This window comes from Callorhinus ursinus, unplaced genomic scaffold (genome assembly GCF_003265705.2).
Source record: "Callorhinus ursinus isolate GAN/ISIS: 27379988/994484 unplaced genomic scaffold, GSC_fseal_2.0 scaffold61, whole genome shotgun sequence".
In the NCBI taxonomy this organism is placed as follows: domain Eukaryota; kingdom Metazoa; phylum Chordata; class Mammalia; order Carnivora; family Otariidae; genus Callorhinus; species Callorhinus ursinus.
The window spans coordinates 5,116,865-5,133,498 of NW_027397123.1; the positions used below are offsets into that span (position 1 = coordinate 5,116,865).

A 16,634-nucleotide genomic window follows, 5' to 3' on the forward strand; every position below is an offset into this window, starting at 1 on the left:
CTTCCTTCCTTCCTTCCTTCCTTCCTTCCTTCCTTCCTTCCTTCCTTCCTTCCTTCCTTTCTTTCTTTCTTTCGAGCGTGTGTGCACAAGCAGTGGCGGGGGAGGGGCTCAGAGAGAGAGAGAGAGAGAATCTTAAGCAGGCTCTACACTCATTGCAGAACCTAACTCGGGGCTCAATCTCACCCCCCTGAGATCCTGACCTGAGCTGAAATCAAGAGTCAGATGCTTAACCGGAGCCACCGAGGCGCCCCTACAATCTTTCTTTTCATACCATTCTGTTGTTTTCATCGTGTCCTTGAGCTTTATTGAATCCATGTTCTTTTTGACTTGCTATCATGAGAAGCAATGTGGGCAGGGGTCCCTCTGTTCCTTGAGTTAGTTTTCTTCAGAGTTAGTTTTGTAGGCGAAGTTCCTGGGAGTGTTTGCATATTGCATGTTGTTTTCATTCAACCTGCTCATGCTTGGGCAGCTCTGTGCATGTGTAGGCCTGCCTCTGTGCTCTTGAGGTGACTCAGTGAGGCGACCTCTTGACAGTCTTTTTTTTTTTTTTTTAAAGATTTTACTTACTTGTTTATTCATTTGAGAGGGCGAGAATGAGAGAGAGAGAGAGAGCACATGAGAAGGGGGAGGGTCAGAGGGAGAAGCAGACTCCCCACTCAGTGGGGAGCCCCATGCGGGACTTGATCCCAGGACTCCAGGATCATGACCTGAGCTGAAGGCAGTTGCCTAACCAACTGAGCCACCCAGGCGCCCGACAGTCTTTCTGCAGTATCTGGGTAATTTGTTTTCCTCAGGAGCCGGAGCGTGAGAGCTGGATATTTCCAGTGCGGTCCATTTTCTTCTGTGCTCTGCAGGAGTGGTGGATGAAGATGGTGTGGATTTTGAGTGGGGGGATTGCTAGGTGAGGGCTTGACCTGTAAACATAGTAGAAATGTCATTTCTCCCCAGAATGATCTGTAGGGTTAATTCTATTCCTATTAAAATCCCAGCAAAGTTTTTTTTATAGATGTAGGTAAGCTTATTCTAAAGTTTACATGGGGGCTGCCTGGGTGGCTTAGATGGTTAAGCATCTGCCTTCAGGTCAGGTCATGATCCCAGGGTCCTGGGATTGAGTCCCGCATCGGGCTCCCTGCTCCTTGGGAGCCTGGTTCTCCCTCTGCCTCTCTCTCTCTCTCTCTGTCTCTCATGAATAAATAAATAAAATCTTAAAAAAAGATAAAATTTACATGGGAAGTCACAAGCTGTAGCATAGCTAAAATGATTTTTAAAAAGAAGAATAACGAAGGAATCACTCTAACCCAAATATGAAGTCCTAACTATAAAGCCACAGTAATCAAGACAATGTGGCATTGGATGAGGGATGGACAATAGGTGAACGGGCAAGAATGGACAACCCAGAAATAGACCCAAACAAATATACTCAACTTATTTTTGACAAAAGCGCAAAAGCAATTCAATAGAGGAAATACAGCTTTTCAACAGAGAGTGTTGGAGCAATTAGATGTCCATTGGCAAAAAATGAATCTTGACCCATAATCAAAATGGGAAATGCAAAACTAAAAAGTTTTTAGGAAAAAGCCATGGGAGAAAATCTTTAGGGTCTGCAACTAGGTAGAAAGTTCTTAGACTCGATACCAGAAGCACGATCCGTAGAAGGAAAAGTTGATAAATTGGACTTCACCAAGTTAAGAACATTTGCTCTGCTAAAGCTCATGTGAAGAGGATGACAAGACAAGCTACAGACTGGGGAAAAGAAATCTCTGCAACCCACATATCCAACAAAGCACTGGTATTTAGAATATATAAAGAACGCTCAAAACTGAATGTTAAAAAAAAGTTCTATTATTTTTTACAACTGCATGTAAATCAATAATTATCTTAAAATAAGTTTAATTAAAAAGAACTTTACATCTTCAGAGTATCCTTTTTTTCTGATCCTTCAGACTCACATTCTTGTTGAACCTTGAACTTTTCCTTTGGAGCATTGTCATGGTTTTGTAATTATTTGAGTGGTTATTAGTTTAATGTCTAGCTCTCCCACTAGGCTGCGAGCTGTATACCATTGTGTCTCCAGTGCTGAAACAATGACCAAGAAATATTTATCAAATGAATAAGAGTTATTCTTTCTGCCTTGCAGAATTATTGAAGGGCGGGCAATTGCTTTGTATTTGGAAAATACTTTATATTTTATTTTTATTTTTTAAGTGATCTCTGCACCCGATGTGGGGCTCGAACTCATGACCCTGAGATTGAGAGTTGCATGCTCTATGGCCTGAGCCAGCCAGGCATCCCTGAAAAATACTTTAAATCCATGCTTTCCCCACTTTTCTGGAGAAAAATGAACACCTATCATTTTCTTAGGACACCCCTCGTACTTTGAGCCTCCTGACTGAGCCCTGCATCGTCAGCAGCCTTTCTATGACATCTGCCATTTCTCCAAATCCTCCACATTGGGACAGCTGCGGAGAAGATCCACCCTCTTGGCCTCCTAAGGGCTGAGTTTACCCAGTAATTAGTCTCATTACTCTATGTTGGAATTTTAGGAAGACAGCATGATGCTGTCATTATTCAATGAATAACAATGTCTAAATTGATGCAAGGCTCCCTGAAAACGACATTTCTAGGCTTGTTTATAACGACCTATTCAAACATTTTGACTTGTTACGAAAACAATTCAAGGGCCTTCGACTTCTCCAGTGACAAGGTATTTTGAGAAAATAAATGGAGGGGAATCTCTGTGACAGGTAAGACGTTGTCACAAAGTGACTGACTTGACAGGAATAGCTAGTTTTAGAATTCTCTTTGAATTACAAGCAGTGTTTGCCTGAGAAGGAGGGAGGTTGTTCGCAGGCGGCTTTTTTGTTTGCTGTTCTTGGGCCAGTCCGGTTGTGAAGGAGTCCGCAGGATCTTCTCCTTATTTTTTTTTTTAAGATTTTATTTATTTATTTGTCAGAGAGAGAGAGAGAGAGACCACAAGCAGGGAGAGCAGGCAGAGGGAGAAGCAGGCTCCCCACTGAGCAGGGAGCTCGATGCTGGACTCGATCCTAGGACCCTGGAATCATGACCTGAGCCGAAGGCAGACGCTTAACCGACTGAGCCACCTGGGCGCCCCATGATCTTCTTATGTAGTCTCACTTGTCACAGTATTTTTGAAGCATATATATATATATATATATGTTATATATATATGTTATATATATGTGTTATATATATATGTTATATATATGTGTTATATATATATGTTATATATATGTGTTATATATATATATACTCAAGACAACAGAGAAATCCCCCTTTATGACTGCAGAAATATAAACTCCATGCAGACTTAGAAAGAGTGAAAAACAAATTTCCCTAAGTATCAACATCAAAAGATTTTCATTCTTTTTAATTTTGAACTACTTTTCACCTTGGAGATAAATTGCAAATATAGTCGTAGGAAAATGGTCCTTCCCAAAATATCCATGCCCTACTCTCAGAATCCTCTGAAGATGTTATGCTGATGGCCCTGGAGGCTTTGCAGATGTAGGTAAGGAGAGATTAGCCCTGTTTATCCAGGTGGGTCCAATCTAATCAGAGCCCTTAAAAGCAGAGAACTTTCTCTGACTGAAGTCGGAGAGATTCGAAGCATGAGGACTCAACCCACTTTGGCTAGCTGTGAGATGAAGGGGGGGGCGCCCTCTGCAAGGACCAGAGGGAGGCTTCTAGGAGATAAGGATGGCCCCTGGCTGACAGACAGCAAGGAAATGGACTATCCTTCTGTAATTGCAAGGAATTGAATCCTACCAACAATCTGAGTGACCTTGGGAGCGGACCCAGAGTCCCAGGTGAGAACCATGATCTCCATGGATACCTGAATTTTAGCTTGGTGAGACCCTGAGCAGAGAATCTAGCCATGCTGCTCCAGACTTCTGACCTGTGGAACTGTGGGATAATAAATGGGTGGTGTTTTAAGCTGCTAATTTTGTGGCAATTTGTTCTGCAGCAATAGAAAACGAATACAAGAGTACAGAGAGTTCCCCGTCTATCCTTCACCCAGTTTCCCCTAATGTTAACATTTTACTTATTATAGGATAATGATCAAAATCAGGACATTGACATTGACACAGTTGGTTAGGCGACTGCCTTCAGCTCGGGTCATGATCCCAGGGTCCTGGGATCGAGCCCCGCATCGGGTTCCCTGCTCAGCAGGAAGCCTGCTTCAACCTCTCCCACTCCCCCTGCTTGTGTTCCTTCTCTCGCTGTGTCTCTCTCTGTCAAGTAAATAAAATCTTAAAAAAAAAAAAAAAACTACAGTCTTTACTTGAATTTCACCCATGTTCCCACTATTGTCCTTTTCCTGTTCCAGGATCCCATCTAGAAGGAAACAGTGCTTTTAATCATTGTGTCTCCTTAATCTCATTCAATCTGTGATGGTTCCCCAGCCTTTCTTGACCTTGATGTTTTTGAAGAGGACTCTCTGGTTATTTTGTAGAATATAACTTGATTTGTGTTTGGTAGGTGTTCCTACATGATTGCAATTATATTATGTACCGTTGGCAAGAATACCAGAGAAATGTCCTTTTCTTAGCACATCATATCCAAGGGTTCATGATCTTGAGGTATCTTTGTACTGGCTTTGTTAACTGTGATCACTTGGTTATTGAGTTATCTTCTGGGTTTCTCCACCATAAAGTTACTATCTTCCCTTTGTATTAATCAATATCTTTGAGACTATGCAAATCTTATTTGTCTTTAAACCTTTGTCCACTCGTTTTAGCATCCATTAGTAGATTTTGTCATCTGTAACCGGGGGTGGGTGGAAGGGTTCTTAATAGTTTAACCAGTATCCCTCCACCTCCCTCCCATGTTTGGTAAATAAGTGTTTACATAATATATATGTAAATATATAAATACATACGTAAAGCAAATGGGGTATATTTGTTACATATAATAGTATGTTATTTTGTAACCAGCTATCTACTTAACGATGTATCATGAACATTTTTCCTTGTCAATAAATATTTTTTATTTTTTATTTTATTTTTTAAAGATTTTATTTACTTATTCATGAGAGACAGAGAGAGAGAGAGAGGGAGAGAGAGAGAGAGAGAGAGAGGCAGAGGCGGAGGGAGAAGCAGGCTCCCTGCAAAGCAGGGAGCCCAGTGGGACTCGATCCCAGGACCCTGGGATCATGATCTGAGCCGAAGGCAGACACTTAACCGACTGAGCCACGCAGGTGCCCCAATAAATATTTTTTTTAGAACATGCGTTCTAAGAGTAGTTAGTAGTAGTAGTTAGATAGCATTTTATTTTATGGTTCCATTATTTTTCTAGCCAGTTTACAATTTTCAGATGAGTTGTTTCAATGATTTTTCATTATATATAGGGCGTGGTGAATATCTTTGTACATACAGCTTTGTACACATCTCTGTATTTCCTAAGCATGGTTTTCTTGGAAGTTGAATTGCTGGCTCAAAAGATTTGTACACTTTTAAAACATTTGATACACCTTGTATACTTCCCTGCCTCTGACCAAAAATGCAAATGCGTGGCAGATTCTCCCATTCATCTTATTCCTAGCAGTGTTTCATATCAGGATTTTCGGCATTCTTGCTCGTGGTATAATCATTTAATAAGAATTATATTCCTGGAAAACCAGCTTTCCGTTTTTACAACCAATGGCTTCGAGGGGAGACACAGACCACTGCAGACACCAGCCTGTGGCGTGCTGGGGGTGAGCGGGAGGCTCAGCTCAGCATGAAGCTAGTACTAGGAGTCTTCTCTGTAGGCACAATCTCAAGATAGTGGGCTGCCCCCTGGGACTGGCTGCAGTGGTGGTCCTTAGTACTTGGTGGTATCAGAATCACCTGGGAAGCTTATTAAAATGTAAGTTTCTGGATTCAAATCCAGATCTAAAGATCAGAATTCTTGGTGGAATGTCCCAGGCATTTCTATTTTTTTAAAAAAGATTTTATTTATTTAATTGACAGAGAGAGAGAGAGAGAGAGAGAGACAGCGAGAGAGGGAACACAAGCAGGTGGAGTGGGAGAGGGAGAAGCAGGCTTCTTACTGAGTAGGGAGCCCGATGTGGGGCTCGATCCTAGGACCTTGGGATCATGACCTGAGCTGAAGGCAGTTGCTTAACCAACTGAGCCACCTGTGTGCCCCCCAGGCATTTGTATTTCTAAACAACCTCATCAAGGGTGTGAAAATGAGGTGGTCCTTGGGTCCATACTTGGAGAAACATCACTTTTGGCTTTGAGCCATCTGAGGAGATTGTTCTTTGGAATAATCTATGAGAAATAAACTGGACAGGGGAATTTATGTCTTGTGCAAAGGCGGGCTTTCTCTAACTTTCCTCTCATTTACTTTTTGGTTAGTCTTTTTTTTTTCAGTCCAGACTCTTTTTTGAGAAAGCATACTTCTCCAAAATAGAAACATTTTCTTTGTATCAATAAATGATCTTTTTTTAAAAAAATTTTATTTTTTAAAAAAAATTATTTATTTTTTGACAGAGAGAGAGAGACAGCGAGAGAGGGAACACAAGCTGGGGGAGTGGGAGAGGGAGAAGCAGGCTTCCCGCGGAGCAGGGAGCCCGGCACGGGGCTCGATCCCAGGACCCCGGGATCATGACCTGAGCCGAAGGCAGACGCTTAATGACTGAGCCACCCAGGTGCCCCTTAAAGATTTTATTTATTTATTTGAGAGAGAGAGAGAGAGAGATTGAGAGAACGAGTGGGAGGAGGGGCAGAGGGAGAAGCAGACTCCCTGAGGAGCAGGGCTCGATCCCAGGACCCTGGGATCATGACCTGAGCGGAAGGCAGACGCTTAACCGACTGAGCCGCCCAGGTGCCCTCAATAAGTGATCTTATCACTCCCACCCTTTCATGTCTCCTGCAGCCTCTCTTGCTCCGATGAACATCTTGTAATTTGCCCATACTTGGTGTATGTGATTTCACAGGATCCTTACTGCAGCCCTTCAGGGAAAGGGGTGCTGGTGTTAGGAGCCATTGCATTTGTAAAGATTAAGAAACAGGCTTAGAGAAGTTAAATAATAATAATAATAATTACATTCATTGAGTCTTTTGTGTCTCAGCACCCCTGCAGAGTGGAAATTAATATTGTTAGGCCCAAAGCGGTCATCAGACTGAGCCACGTGAGCTGGTTAGAAACAGAACGGAAGGTCACATCACAGCCTGGTCCAGAACAGATCCTCACTGTAGCTGATCAAGCCCTTGCTCCTTGGTGTGTGTGTGTGTGTGTGTATGTGTGTGTATGTGTGTATGCGTGTGTATGTGTGTGTATGTGTGTGTGTATGTGTATGTGTATGTGTGTGTGTGTATGTGTAGTGAGGAATGGGATCCAAGTTCTGGGATCTTGGTTGTTGGTCTAGAGCAGCTTCTGTCTGCAGTATATTTACTTACAATCTTAGTGTGTGTCTGTGGTGGGGGAGGGGAGCAGGATACACACCTTTCCTTGGCTCTTAGAGTGTCTTGGTCCCCTAACCCCAACACCAACCAGGGTGAAGAAAATCCACTCAGAAGCATCATATTTATGGAAGCTATTCATACATCCTATACGAATGGGCTGTAGAAACAGGGCTGGCGTGGAGGAAATGAAGATTTTTGACTGATGCTGAAAGCTGTATTATCTGCTCTTGAATTTCCAGGCTGCTATATAGTTGTTTATGTGAACATGATGCATTTTAAGGTATAGTATTTAAAACACACATGGCATTAAATCATAGTTCTGCTCTTTACATACTTTATAGAGAAACTGGGACATGGTTTCATTCATACAGATTATTAAGCTCATCTCCTTAGAAGAGGCCAGCTTCTTAAAGTAATGGGTTTGATGTGTATAAGGATTATTTCAGTATAAGTAGCTCTTAAACTATACAGTTGAGAGCAGAGACCGTGGGGAGTACAGTGACCTTACTTTATGTAAGGAATGTTCATTGCTTCTGTTATCTCATGGTAAAGATTAGGTATGAAATATAAACACATAAGGACCCTTTTCATCACATAGTGTACCGAGGGCAGAAGGTCTTTAAAATAGCTCGGTTTCTCTGGATTCAAAGTTGAGAGAAGAAGGCAGTGGATTTCACCTAGATGACAATTTAACAACTTCTCCTCTTTCTGAAACCTCATATCCCTTCTCTCTCATTCCACTTCCAACAGTGGGAGAGAACCTGTGGACTTCCCATCACCCCGTCTACACCTCATCTACACAGGGACTGCGTCCCTCTGTGTGCGTGTGTACTTGGCCTTCCCTCCTGTAACTTTGGCTACCAGCTTCCTTTACCTTCTCAAGCATCTGGCTCCAGCAGTTTTTCCCTATTCTGTATCTTCAAGTTTTCCCTATCTACTGGATCATTCCCATCAGCATATACATGTGCTATAATATCACCCATTGTAAGATGAAAAACAAAACAAAACAAACTTCTTTACCCTGTATCCTTCCCTAGTGATGACTCACTTCTCTCCTCCCTTTAGAGCAAAAGTCCTTGAGAGAGTTGCCCTGTTCTTCCTTGAAAGCACACAGGCGTTCAGCCCCTCCGTTCCCCTCTGCTGAAGTGGCTCTTGCCAAGGTCACCAATGACCCTGTGTTGTTAAATCCAGTGCTCATTGCTCAGACCTCATCTTGCTTGGCCAGCCCGCAGCATCTGACACAGTCACTCCTTCCTTCTTCAAACACTGTAAACCGTTGGCTTCAGAGAACATGCTGTCTTGGCTCACTTCCTTCATCACTGTTCACTCTTCTGCATTTTCCTTTGCTGGCTTTTCCTCATTGCCCCAACCTTTAAATTTTGGGTACACCAGGACTCAGTCTTTGGGTCTCTTCTCTGTATTCCCATTCCTTACATTTCCACTTCTGAAACTTTCTCACATCAGGGCCTACACAGGAAATAACCCCTTGTTTTTTCACCCTGGGATCAGCAAGGCTGCCCTGGGCTGCCACATCTTGGTTCACCGTAACCTTTTTTTTTTTTAAGATTTTATTTATTTATTTATTTAGAGCATGTGAGTGGGGGAGGGGCAGAGGGGCAGAGGGAGATGAAGAGAGAGAATCTCAAGCAGACTCCGTGCTGAGCATGGTAGCCAATGCAGGGCTCGATCCCATGACCCTGAGATCGTGGCCCGAACTGAAATTAAGAGTCAGATACTTAACCAACTGAGCTACCCAGGCACTCCCCGTAACCCTTTTATATGCAGGGAAATGCCAGGTAGAAATCTTTTTTTTTTTTTAAAGATTTTATTTATTTATTTGACAGAGAGAGATCACAAGCAGTCAGAGAGGCAGGCAGAAAGAGAAGGGGAAGCAGGCTCCCCACTGAGCAGGGAGCCCAATGCGGGGCTTGATCCCAGGGATCACAACCCGAGCCAAAGGCAGAGCCACCCAGGCACCCCTGCCAGGTAGAAATCTTTACTAGATGATCTGTTCTCTGTTCCAGACTTTAAATAACATCCGCACTTTGTTCTCTAAATATGTATCGTTAGCCCAGATTCCTCCCCTAAACCTATTCAACTGCCTCCTGGAAGTCTCCATTTAGATGTCACTTTCAGTCAGCCCTTGGTTCTTTTTTAGGAGGAATTACTCTATAAATAGGTATAGATTTGGTGTATCCATGGAGGAGGTGAGTTCAAGATCTTCCTACATTGCCATTAACAAGGGAACCCTTAACCAGGGGTGACGGGGGGTGGGGGGTGGTGGTGAGGAGGAGAGACAGACAGAGAGAGAGAGGGAACACAGAGAATCAGAGTGAAAATCAGTTCATGAGGTTTAACATTCAAATGAGAGGAGTTCCAGAAAGTGAAATCAGAAAAAGCTGAGGAGGGATATAATTAGCTAATTCAGGAAACCAAAATCTCTAAGTTAAAATGACCCATCTCAGTACTTCTCTCAATGGATAATTAAAAAAAAAAAAAAAAAAAAGACTCACACCAAGTCATGAAATTTTAGACTTCCAGGGATAAAGAGAAAATCATAACAGGTTATAGAAAGGAAAAAAATAACATACAAAAAGATGAAGCATCAGAATGACTTATCACAATGCTGTGGAGAGGCAATGCCTGAAATTTTTTTTTAGTATAAAAATATGGACATGTAAACAAAAACTATCATCATTTGCAGATCCTACGATTGTTTGACCTAAAAAATCCATGACCATTAACTGAAAAATCCAACCATCAGAGCTAGTAAGATGACTGGATACAATATCTACATGAAAAATCAGTAGCAGGTCTATGCCTGTCAATCCCTCAAACTCATCAGGTTTTAACCAAACTCTTCTTTTCCCCAAAACAAGATATTCTGGATGTTCACAGTTCTGTGAATTTTATCATTACTCTTTCAGTTACTCAGTCTACACACCTTAGGGTTACCCTTTAATTTTCCCTCCACATCCAAACAGCTACCTTATCTTATAGACCATTCCCATACAATGTCTTTTGAACACGTCTCTTCTGATGCCACCAGTGCAACACTCATATATTTTCATTTACTTCCTATGACACTGAGTCCAACTCCCTTCTCCCTGACCTTGCTCTACAATAGAGGCTGGAAATAAGGAAATACTAGAATTCTCGGCCTTGAAGCCTGGGGTGACCATTTGACACGGGTCAGGCCAGTGAGCCATTAGGCAGAAGTCCCTGGGAGGAGTGCTGGGTTTTCAACAGAAACCAAGGAAGAACAAGAGAATGGATAACATCTTTGAAGTGCTGGAAAAAACCCAACCTATAATTATATATCCAGTAAAAATATCCTTCAAAGAAGTGAAATAAAGGGGATTTCCTCAGGCTAAAGGAAAACGGCCTCAAAGAGAAGCACACACTGCAGGAAGGAATGAAGAGTACCAGAAAGAAAAAAATATGTGAGAAATAGCAAGGAATATTTCTTTTTTTTTAAAAGATTTTATTTATTTATTTGAGAGAGAGAGAATGAGAGATAGAGAGCACGAGAGGGAAGAGGGTCAGAGGGAGAAGCAGACTCCCTGCTGAGCAGGGAGCCCGATGTGGGACTCGATCCCGGGACTCCAGGATCATGACCTGAGCCGAAGGCAGTCGCTTAACCAACTGAGCCACCCAGGCGCCCGAAAGGAATATTTCTTAATTAGAAAACAATAATGATAATGTTTTATAAAATTTGTAATATATACAGAAATAGGACATATGACAACAATGTATAGAAAAAAAGGCAAGAGTAGGCGGTGCCTGGATGACTCAGTTGGTTAAGCACCTGCCTTCTGCTTGGGTCATGATCCCAGGACCTGGGAGGGAGTCCTGAGGTGGGCTCTGTGCTCTGTGGGGAGTCTGCTTCTCTCTCTCCCTCTGTTCCTCCCTTTGGCTTGTGCTCTTTCTCTCAAATAATAAATAAAAAATCTTAAAAGAAAAGGCAAAAAAAGGCAAGAGGGTATTAAAAACAGAGATAAGTTTCTTGTATTGTTTCAAAAGTAGTAAAAGCACTAATTTAAAGAAGTCTGCAACAACTATTTTTAAGTAAGCATCCATACATTAATGCCCATGGAAAGATTACTCTAAGAATGTTTTTAAAGATAATACAGGAGAAAAATAATTAAGACATTGATGAGTCCAAAGAAGGCAAAACAGGAGGACTAAATCCAGGGGGTTGACTGGGGGTTTGTGGGACCCTAGGGTTCCAACAAGATATTGCCTAGAAATTATGCTTGAGGGGGGGAAAAACATTGTTTTTTTTTTTTTTTTTAAACTTTGCACACCATGCAATGCCAGTGCTCATAGGGATGAGCAGGGATGAAGCAAGCCCTTTAGCAATTTGGTTAGTGATCTTCCAGCCCCTTTGGCAGTGCACAGTACGACCTTGTTTATTTGTGAAGCCCAGTGTCCATTCTGATGTAAGAAAAAGAGAGTAACAGATGAGTCAGAAAGATAGGAGGGAGCCAGATTCTGTAGGGTCTTGTAGACCACTGTAAAGACTTTGACTCTGAGATAGGAAATCACTGGTACGTTTTGAACACAGGAGTGACCTGATTTAGCTTTTATTTTATTTTTTAATTAAAAAAAATTTTTTTTTAAGTAGGCTCCATGCCCAGTGTGGATCCCAGTGCTGGGCTCAAACTCACCACCTTGAGATTGAGACCTGAGAGTTAGATGCTTAACCGACTGAGCCAGCCAGGCACCCCGACTTCTATTTTAAAATAATAATTCTGAGTTCTGTATTGCAAATAGGCAGTGGGAGGGCACAGCCTAAAGCAAGGAGGTTGGTCTGGACACTGTTGTAGTAAACCAAGATGATGAATCCTTGTTTTTTTTTAATTTTTTATTGTTATGTTAATCACCATACATTACATCATTCGTTTTTGATGTAGTGTTCCATGACTCATTGTTTGTGCATAACACCCAGTGCTCCACGCAGAACGTGCCCTCTTTAATACCCATCACCAGGCTAACCCATCCCCCCACCTCCTCCCCTCTAGAACCCTCAGTTTGTTTTTCAGAGTCCATCGTCTCTCATGGTTCATCTCCCCCTCCGACTTACTCCCCTTCATTCTCCCCCTCCTGCTATCTTCTTCTTCTTTTTTTTCTTAACATATATTGCATTATTTGTTTCAGAGGTACAGATCTGTGATTCAAGATTCTTGCACAATTCACAGCACTCACCATAGCACATACCCTCCGCAATGTCTATCACCCAGCCACCCCATCCCTCCCACCCCCCACCACTCCAGCAACCCTCAGTTTGTTTCCTGAGATTAAGAATTCCTCATATCAGTGAGGTCATATGATACATGTCTTTCTCTGATTGACTTATTTCACTCAGCGTAACACCCTCCAGTTCCAGCCACGTCGTTGCAAATGGCAAGATCTCATTCCTTTTGATGGCTGCATAATATTCCATTGTGTATATATATACCACACCTTCTTTATCCGTTCATCTGTCGGTGAACGATGATGAATCCTTATAACCAGGATGGACCAGCGGAGATGGTAAGTGGTCAGAATCTTGATATATTTTGAGGTGACACCAACAGATTTTTTTCTGAAGGATTGGAGGTAGGGTGTTGGAGAAATAAAAAAGTCAAGCCTGACTACAAGATGTCTGACCTGAGCCCCTGAAACAATGAACCCGCCATTTGCAGATATGGGGAAGATGATGGGAAAAGCAGTTCTGAGATTAAGATCAAGAGGTCAGTTTGAGACGTGTTATTTCTCTTTCTCTCTCCTCCCTTCTGGAAAGTTTTCTTGACTTAACTTTTTAAGTTATTTTCTATGAAGTCTTTGAATTGTTGATTTCCTGGAGATTTTCCTATTTTTTAAAAAAAGATTTATTTATTTGAGAGAGAGAGAGAGAGAGTGAGTGTGAGGGGAGAGGGGCAGAAGGAGAGCGAGAATCTCTAGCAGACTCACTGCTGAGTGCGGCGCTCCCTACGGTGCCCAACCTCATGACCCTGAGGTCACGAACTGAGCTGAAACCAAGTCAGATGCTTAACCGACTACACCACCCAGGTGCCCTTCTTATATATTTTCTGGGTGTCCTTTTTCTATAATTCCTCCTCTTGTTTCATGGATGAAATATCTTTTCTCTCTGAAAACATTAGTTATAATTTAAAAGTTTTTTTTTTTTTTTCTGCCCCGTGAGGTATCTTTTTTTTTTCTGGGTTCCTTTCTTTCCCGGTTTCATTCTTTACAATTTTTATTCAAAGTTAATAATTCTGTGAGGTTCACTGTAGAAAACAGCATCATCTGCCACCTCTCCCTTTATCTCATTTCGATACTTCCCCCACCCCCCCACAGTCAAACATTCTCAGTTCTTTTAGCTGATATTTCCAAATACCGTACTTGCATTGCTATCTCTTGACTTTTCAGTTTCAGGCACTATCTTTTTCTTTGGTGAATGAGAATTTACCCTTCCTTCCTATTTGTGCTGTCATAAGCCTCCTCTATTGTCATCCCTCCATGTTTCCAATGTTATTAGGTAATTATTGAGTGTGAACACTGTTGTTCTTTGCCTATTGCAATTGTTTTTCTTTTCTTTTCTTTTTTTTTTCATTTTATTTTTAAGTAGTCTCTACACCCAATGTGGTGCTCAAATTCACAACCCTGAGACCAGGAGTTGCATGCTGTACTGACTGAGCCAGCCAGGTACCCCTCTTTTCTTATTGATTTGTAGGAATTCTTTATATAGCTAGGTTATTATTTCTTTGTTAGTTGTATGTGTTGCAGAAAGCCCTCATTCTGAGTCTGTCTTTTCAGTTTGTTGATGGTACTTCTGTTATATAGAACTTTAAATTCTAATGTAATCACACATAGCCGTCTTTTCTTGATGGTTTGTGATTTTCCCCCTCTTGTTAAACAAAATTATCTTGAGGTCATGAAAGTATTTTCCTCTATTTCCTTCTAAAATATTTAAAGTCTTGCTTTTCACATTCAGAACTTCAATTCACCTGCAAAATCAATTTTTTGTGATCTGAGGCAGGGATAAACTTTTTTCATGATTTTCTGTGTAGGCGATCAGTGATCCTAACACCGTTTATTAAAGAGTTTCTGTGGGATTTGATTGGCTGAGCTATGTGATGGCCGCTGTGGCCGAGGGGGTGGCCAGAAAGCAGCTGTGAAGTCTGACAGACTTGCACTGCCTTGACTTTTGGTGTCAGCCTAGTGCCCTGAGCTGAGGAAGTTTTCGCATCTTGTTCTGCTCCGTTCCTAAGGCATTGCACCTTCTCGGTCCCATTGCTGCCCCCGGAACCCATTGGAAGGGCACAGCTGGAATGGTGGGTCTGAGCCTGGGGGACCGTGGGGCTGCCCCCTTGGTCACCTCCAGTGGGTGCTTAGCCCCAGACCAACCTTGTGACCTCTGTGAGGAAGATGTTGCTCTGGGATTGGAAAGAGTGGAAGGAGATGAGAAACAAATGGGGATAAAAAGCAGCAGCGAGTGGAATCCCTTGCTGCAAGAATCCAATGCTTCTGCTCAGATTGGTGGTACTATCACGACAGAAAGTCACGAGTCTGTCCCATGCGTTGTGAAGCAAAGGTGATCGGGGAAAACAGCAGGAAGATAGGATATATATTTGATTAGTCCACAAGGACTAAAGTTCAGATCCCAAAGTGCACTTGCTAATTATCTTCACAAAAATGGAGAGACTTGTCTTACACCAGAAGAGTTTGATTTTATTGTTTCTAAACCTTCTAAAAGGGGCATCAGGTCCAGATATAAAGACTGCAGCATAGCACCTCTGACATCGCAAATGCAAAATCAAAGTAAAAATTCAAACTGGAACCTCAGGACACGAAGCTGGTGGAAAAGGGATGCCTCTCCCCTCCCAAGTGGTAGTTTGGCATGGCAAAAGAGCAGGGGATTAGCTAACTTTAAAGAAGATGAAGGTGTTAATGATGTTGACTCCGGAAAGGTTAGAAAGTCTAAAGGAAAGGGGACATTTTGAAAGGAATTCCAATGAAGACAACTAAAACAGGGTGCCAGAAGGGTCTTCCAGATTCTGCTCAAAGTAATAGGAGAAGAGAATCTGAGTTTAATAAGGCAGATGCTGAAGGTGAACCTTGTGCAGAAAGTCAGCTTGATAAAAAAAGTTTTATCTCCATTTCTGATGCTGGAGCAAGCAACAAGCCCCTTGATGTAACCAATGAAGAAAAGAGACTTGTAAAAAAAAAAAATTATTGAGTTCAGGATCAAATTTTTGTTTTGAGCAAATAACTTCTGGCATCGTAAACAAATTATGTTCAAGCGAAGAAGCACAACGAGAAGTGTGAGGAAACCTTTTTAGAAGCTGGGGAAATATAAACAAAACTAGAAACTGGGGGAAGGAAGGAACATTTGCATACTGACATTTGAAAATGTGGCTCTGAAATGGACAACAACTGCTCAAAAACTGAGAAAGACTATTTCTCTGAAAATATGTCAAGAAGATACTGTTCCACAGACACAAACAGAAAAAAGGAAAACAAGCCTATGTTTTTCCAGCAAATATAACAGAGAAGTTCTTAGCCCCCCACCACGACGCAAAGCCTTTAAGAAGTGGACACCTCCTTGGTCACCTTTTAATTTTGTCCAAGAGACGCCTTTCCATGCTCCACGGCAGCTTCTCATTGCTACTGTAATTCTCAATCGGACCTCAGGCAAAATGTCAATGCCTGTGCTTTGGGAGTTTCTGGAGAAGTAAGTATCCTTCAGCTGAGGTAGCAAGAACCCCAGACTGCAGAGATGTGTCAGAACTTCCTAAACCTCTTTGGTCTCCACAATCTTCAAGCAAAAACCATTGTCAAGTTCTCAGATGAATATCTGACAAAGTAGTGGAGGTATCCACTTGAGCTTTGTAGGATTGGCAAATATGACTCTTACCGAATTTTTTGCGTCAATGAGTGGAAGCAGGTACATCCTGAAGACCATAAGCTAAAGAAACATCATGACTGACTTTGGAAAATTGTGAAAAATTAATTCTGTCTTAAAATTCTTTGAAGTTTTCAAACTTGTTTTTTATGCCTGTACTTGATCCATAAGAGCCCCGTTAGGCACAACCACTGACTTGATAGGCATGTAGATTTTAATCAGTCCAAAAAGAAATGTAATATAGGTTTTCTTTTTTGTTTCAAATTTTTATTTAAATTGTCGTTAGCTAACATATAGGGTAATATTGGTTTCAGGAGTAGAATTTAGTAATT

The 16,634-nt window shown here is 41.8% G+C and overlaps 1 pseudogene; it reads left to right on the forward strand.

Moving 5' to 3' along the window:
* The first annotated feature begins 12,908 nt into the window (after positions 1-12,908).
* On the forward strand, positions 12,909-16,410 carry LOC112810584 (methyl-CpG-binding domain protein 4-like; annotated as a pseudogene).
* Positions 16,411-16,634: the final 224 nt, after the last annotated feature.